Source organism: Panthera onca, chromosome C1 (genome assembly GCF_046562875.1).
Source record: "Panthera onca isolate mPanOnc1 chromosome C1, mPanOnc1 haplotype 2, whole genome shotgun sequence".
NCBI lineage: Eukaryota > Metazoa > Chordata > Mammalia > Carnivora > Felidae > Panthera > Panthera onca.
In genome coordinates, this window is record NC_138346.1 from 68,943,213 (window position 1) to 68,950,016 (window position 6,804).

General features: G+C 39.2%; 1 long non-coding RNA gene across 3 annotated transcripts; it reads left to right on the plus strand.

Moving 5' to 3' along the window:
- Window positions 1–1,213: 1,213 nt before the first annotated feature.
- On the plus strand, window positions 1,214–5,463 carry LOC132670790 (uncharacterized). 3 transcript variants are annotated; one of them, XR_009606917.2, is made up of 5 exons: window positions 1,214–1,339; window positions 1,402–1,502; window positions 2,751–2,847; window positions 3,106–3,170; window positions 5,188–5,463. It is a non-coding gene; the product is annotated as an uncharacterized LOC132670790 (long non-coding RNA). The 3 variants fall into 3 exon arrangements; XR_009606915.2 differs by having other exon boundaries at window positions 1,214–1,502; XR_009606916.2 differs by lacking the exon at window positions 1,402–1,502.
- The last annotated feature ends 1,341 nt before the right edge of the window (window positions 5,464–6,804 follow it).

Here is a 6,804-nt window from a genome sequence, read left to right on the forward strand (position 1 = left end):
TAATTTAAAAGGTAAACACAGGATACTATGTTCAGAAATGCACCTCCCTGAATTTGATTCTCTGATACATTCGACTATGTTGAGAGGTCACTTGTTTCTGGCTATTGTCATTTTGGCAGTGGGAGGAGTTGGGGGAGCACGGTCAGCAGAGTCAAAGAATGTGCAACTCGTCTTTCAAATGTGTGTTAAAGCAACACAGTTAAAGCTCATTTCCAAAAAAAAAAGAGGAAAAGAAGGCAATCAAACTGAGAAATTGTCGATTGACTTAACCAGGCCTCTGTGACTCAAAGAAAGCCACCAGAGACAACTTCTTTCATTCCTACTCAATATGCTAGAATCTGCTATGAAAGACTTAGGTTGCACATCACCTCTGGGGAATTGTAAGATCTTTAAAAAACTTTCCAGTTTTTGCAGAATTTACTTAATTTTTCTCCACTAAGTATTTAAGTGAAAACCATAAGCAAAAAGAATACATTTACAAGTTATTGTTCTGAAGGTCATAAACCACCTTTTATTACTTTTTAAACAGTGGTGTATTACATTTCGAAGTTCAAAGAATCAGGATTATACTAAAAGTCATATCAGGTCAAGATGACGGTAGGTTTCTTTCTAAATTACAAGTCCATATCTTATACCAACCTCTTGCCAGTCTCTATAATGTATTGTTTTATGTTACTGCCGTACAGTGATAGTTTTTGTAAACTAAGACCTACTTCACTTACTTTTAAAGACAAATGTTTGCTCAGTGTCTACAAATGTGTGCTAACTGTAGTCCTTCAGACATTCATTAGTGTTCAGGACTTGCACTTAAGGAGGACAATGGCATTGTAAACGAAAATGACCAGTAGCCAAAGGGAACATATAATTGTTTGTAATTAAACAAAAGTGTTGCTGAGTTAATCAAATTCACATCTTAATATACTTCAAAGCATTGCTGTCTTGTCAAAATGAAGACTTCAGTTTTCTGTCTCTTTGGAATTTTTTTTAATTGGTAATGAAACTAAGCAAATTATACCACTGAGATTTTTTTTAACCCACTGAAGTACAATAAATAAGCCAAGTATGTTTTGATCAAAGTTTTCACAGGAATCTCCTCTTAACTTTTTCACCAGTTTCATAATTAACAGTTTGTACAGGCATTAGCCTATTTATAGCTTTTGCTCTGCAATGCCCTGTGCTCTTGATCTCATCTTTTTGAGTTACAACACAAACACTGAAACATTACGTCCTTCCCTTGGTAACTGAATCGTTCATTTGAAACACCCGGGACTGGAGAGAATTCTTTTAGGGGAAAGAGTTTTCACTGTCATTTTTATTTGAATTTTTCCTTTGCTTAAAGGTGAGTCCAAATTAAACGAAAGAACTTGAGGTGTTGACTGTCTTACTAAAATAAAGGAACAGGCACGATTTTGGAGGCAAATCACATTTCTGGAACCTGTGGGACATTATCCAGTTTCAGTGGATTGCCTTCGTAGCTTTTCTAAACCTAAAGGACTTATCAGGTACGTCTCTTAAAAAAGAAAGGCGGGGTGGGGGGGCGAGGGGAAGCACAGTGATAAGAAAATCTAAAGTTATGTCAAACAAATTACGTTTTGGTTATTAGTGGCTAGTTTGTAAATATCAAAGATCCACTTATTGTAGTGCTGGGAGCTGCATTTGCATGCTGATGAAATGCAAGTGGATGGCTGTGAACTGTAGGGTTATCTCTAGTGCAGCAGTGGGGAGCTCCAGCATCAGGCAGTTGAGCATCTGACCGACTCAAGAGTCCAAGCTGCAGACCTCTTCTATTCACTTTCTTTACAACAATTAAAATATGCAAAGTGATAATTTTCCTTAAGTAGCCTTAAATGTGCGATCTATTTAAATGTGAAGAAAATTGCCTGAAGCTTCTGGTGTGAGGGACAAAAAAGAATAAATTATGCAAATAGCAGAAAAGGACTCTACCACTTGAACGCCTAATTTTCCTGTAATAAGCATACTGTTTCATTTAATTTTTTGCCTCTTATTAAAAGTGACAGTTCTTTTGCACTGTCTGATGGTTATATCTGACACAAGCTAGGGAAATGACTGCTAGACTAAATGCTAAAGCATTTTGGTAGCTTTTTTAGATGATGGTTACATTCACAAAGTAATTATGCACTGAAGAGTAGAGAAATAAGGTTTAATTACACAGTAATCGCTTCTGATGGACACGGCAGAAGTGTGAACACCGCCAGACTGCAATCCATCAATGACAAACCCCTGGCCACTTTTAATTCCTCCTCATTTGCATCATAACCTCCGCACCAAGTTGCACAAATGCTGTTAAATGTTAATAGGAGCTGTCTCTCCACTCAAAATGAATGCTTAAGCTGTTTCATTTTTTTTCTCCTCCACCTCAGACCTTCAAAACCAGCTCCTCTCTGAGAGCAGGCATTAAGCACAGAGCATGGTGCGTGGTCACTGTTGTGCTAATTGGGAGCAACACTTAAAGTTTTATCTCTCAAGCGCTAATAATGCACACTGCTGACAAACCAGTGAATAAGTAATGTACTTGGAGGAGAGTGGGGGGGTGGGGGGGAGAAAGGCATGCCTAGAATGAAAAATGCAGTTGGGACCGTTGTTCAGTGACTAGCTATTTGATTAGGCCCTGTAGTCATATTTAATCCAGATCCTTAGGGAACATAGACAAAATTACATCTTCATCTCATCAAACATTCTAGCCATATTTAAGCATTCAGCTGATCAAGCTTTTATTGTTTCTCTCGCAGCAACATGGAGACAATGTTGTCCTGCATTCTTCAGTTCCAGAAGCTGGCAGAAGAAAGGCCCTATGAGCGGTGAGCCCGCTCTTTAGCGCGCACTGGGGTGAGGGAATCCCAGTAGCAAGGGAATAAAATAATTCTAGTCACTGCGCACTAACATTTGAGTTGCTAAAACCTCCAGCCTTCCATTCTAATTGTACAGTCCTTAATACTCAATCTTATTTCTCCTATTAAAAAAAAAAAATGTTCTTTGCTCTACCTTGTCTTTAAACTCAGTCCATTTCCTGGGACAGGTCTACATCATTAAACCGCAGATGGTTCTGTTTCTATTAAGCAGCAGGTATCATTCTTGTCCTGACAGGAGGAGGCTCCACCTGCTGCCGGCCCACCAATACTTCCAGCTGACTGCTTTGCAGAACAGCAAAGGTAATTTGTAAGCAGTGTGCTAAGTTTAACAGTAGTCTGCAAGAAGTGACAAAATAGCCATTTTCTGCATGAAGATTGAGAATTATCAACACCTTTCGGTGCATAATAGTTAAGCCTTTATCACTTGAGGAACTGCTGATAAGGTTAAGAACACTAGACAAACAGCTCATTAGTGGAAAGGTTTGCCTTTTACATTAAAGACTGCTGGGTACTGAAGTTCCTCTAGTGAGCAATACATCCCTGGCATTTGAAAAGAATGAGCTGATCGGTGTACCTAAATGAATATGGAAAGGGAGACCTGGAATGTTCTAATGATATTAGTGAGGTTTTTCTCAAGCTTAGGGGATGATAAGCCTGTTAAGTGTGTTCAAAAGCTGTGTGATTTGGTAGGTAAGGCCCTAGATTAGAAGTCCTAAGACCTATACTCTGCTCGGTATCTTACCACTGACTAGCTGTGTGACCTTGGGTAAGTAATTTACATTTGATGAAACCGAGATTGTAGAATGACTGAAATATGGAATATCAGGATTCATTAGGCTGCATCAAAAAACACTCTGAATCAATTGCAACCCTCTCATGAGATATATTGGTAACAAACACAGGAGAGAAAAGATTATTTAGGACACGTTCATTTTATTCTGGTAGAGTGGATTAAGAATTATAAACTGGAATTTATTTCATTCATTTTTAGACTTCCTGTGTGACCAGAGGAATGTCACTGTTATTTCTATATCCTTGCTATGTACTTTTCATATAAGTGAAAAAACAGTAAATGGTAACTTCCTTGGGGGCTATTTATAACATTTCACCTATAGGTTGGGTATCTGAATAATCACATAAAGTAGGTAATATTAGCTTCATTTTTTTAAAAATTTATCTATTTATTTTGAGAGAGACAGAGAGGGTGAGCAGGGGTGGGGCAGAGAGAGGGAGACTGAAAATCTCAAGCAGGCTCTGCACTGTCAGCACGGAACCCAACGTAGGGCTCGAACTCACAAACCATGAGATCATGACCTGAGACGAAAGCAAGAGTTGGACGTTTAACTGACTGAGCCTCCCAGGCACCCCGATATTAGCCCTATTTTAAAGATGAAGAAACTAAAGTTCAAAGTTTAAGGAACTTGCACTAGGACTCATATGTGAAGCTCTACTGGGACTTGAACCCAACTCTGTGTGGTTTTAAAGTCTACATGTCTAAGCGTGTTTAGGGATTGAGTTCCATTTCTACAAAGCATGGCGATACAAACTGAGTCTGTGTCTATTCCATCTCTCTCTGGCTGCGAGGCTTTAGTCCTATTCATCAGTCTCTCTTTCTTTTGCCTACTTACCATGTTTATAAAATCCCATAAGGGAGAGCAAGGCTTAACTTCTATCACATTCGAAACTGCTCAGCCTAACAGACAACATCAGCCCAAAACTGAGGCGCTGTCCTTAAAGAGAAAAACAGCTTTCTACTTAATTTGTTGAGATTAAGCATAACATTCAAAATCTCTGTGCCTATCGGTGAAAATCTGGATATGTCCACAGACATGTTCTTGCCCCCTCTTGATGAAATATATTGTGAGCAACACTCCTTCAAACACATGTGTGCTCATACATCACCCCAAGTGCTCTTGTGCACAATTAAGCTAAAGCATGCTGGCCTGAGGCAAACACTGTTTTGGTACCCACAACCGTATCTTTAAAAAGATTCTTTGCTCCTTCAGGGGCAATCCTTTTCCTGTGAGGGAATAAAGCCGGTCAATATTTAGGGACAAAAGGGGGACCAAGAGCTTTCAGCACGGGCTCCGCATTGCTAGATGAAGGTGCGGAAGGAACAGGTGAAGTCAAGATTTAGCGAGGAGATTCCCAGAAAGCAGTGCTGAGGGAAGACAGTGTGCAAGTCTAAGAAGCAACTTTTAGGCAGGGAAAGATTCCCTTCACGTTGAAAGAAAAAGAAACGCATGCAATGTGTCTTCTTCTCTTGTGCTTCTTGTATTTCTTTCTTATATATTCGTCACCTACGTTTTGATGCAAGCATCCCAGCTAGCTTCTGTACGGGCCCACCTGAAGCACTCCTGAGAGATTTCATTCGAGCTACTCCAGCCTGTCCCGTGTGAATAAGCACAGGTCCCCCACTCAGCTGGTCTCTACTCCAAGGATCGCGTTTCAAAATCTGTCGACAGGAATCAAGGAATCAAGGTATTTTCTTTTTCCCTGAATCACTGGTCAGTTCTTCTCTACTCCAGTTCTTCTCTATTAAGTGAGGACTGTGCTACCAGCCTGTGGACTCACCATTTACAGATCTTTTTTTTTTTTTCCACCGAGATTTTGCATGGTCATGTAATTGATGCAATTAGAATTTCCCCTTTAAGGTCTGTCTCCACATCCACATTGTAAGCTCCTGTAAGCCAGTCTGTCTCGTATATCACCGTATTCCGAGTGCCCAGCACAGTACCTTGAGCCCTTCAGGACCCAAAACGCGTTAATAATCTTAGGTGGGCGAGAGAGGAGCAAAGAAATAATACTAATGGATCCCTTAGTAAAATCCAATAGTAAAAAGACTGAGAGAGGGAAAGCTACATGGAGATGTACTGGAAAGAGGAGCTCCAATGTTTTTAGGAAGAGATCAGCGATAGAGAAAACTCTGGCTGTGGGTGACTCAGATCAGGCCCCTTGTCTCTTAACCATAGAGAATACGACTCCGAATATGTGAATATCGAGGACTGAGTTGTTGGAAGACGTTAAAACTGGTTTCGACATTAAAAAAGGTTAGGAAAGAAGATGAAAACTATAAAAATATATAAAACTTAAGTTGTTTCTTTTCTCTGTTCCATCTAAATGAGTAACCATTAATGCCTGAAAAGCAGCAACAAACCCGGTATCATGTCATTGTATGTTCGTTAATTTTGAAGTGCTCTTTTTTTGTATGCAAAACACAATTTGATATAGTCTGTTGCCCATGTTGCATAATTACCTAATCCTACCTAGGGGGAAAAGTAAAACTAGACAGAACAACTAAAGAGGAAGTTAAGGATAAATCAGAATCCACAATTCCCAATTACAACTGAAAACTATTTGAATATAACTCAATATTATTTATTGATCTATATACTATGGGGGCGATTTCTCAAACTACATACTATTTGGTAAAAGTCTGCCAGGAGTCAATCTGTAAGTCTGTGACAGTTCTGTTATCTACCAGCATCACAAAGAAAGGGTCCAAGGGTGCTTAGAGTTCCCTGAATGAAAGGCACTGTACAAGTAGAGAGTGGTGCATGTATTATTAACCTTCCTGCGCTTGTTTCCTCATCTGTAATATGGGGTTAATGACATTTCTGTACCTCACAAGAATGTTGTGCGAATTAATGTTTGTAAAGCCCTTTAAGATCCACGGATGAAAGATGCCATAAAAGTCCAAAGGTGGTAATATTATAGTTATTGAAACTGGAAACACCAATAATGCTGGGAACTGAATATATATTTGGTTGCAAGGCACCCCGTGTATTATGAATTCACAGGCACTTACAGAACCTCACCGTTTCAAAATTAATGTTTTTATACATATATATATATACATATATATATATGATAAATCCCGAAGAGATATTACATATATGTTATAAGCCAAATGAATGTAATTTGTTCATAAGTG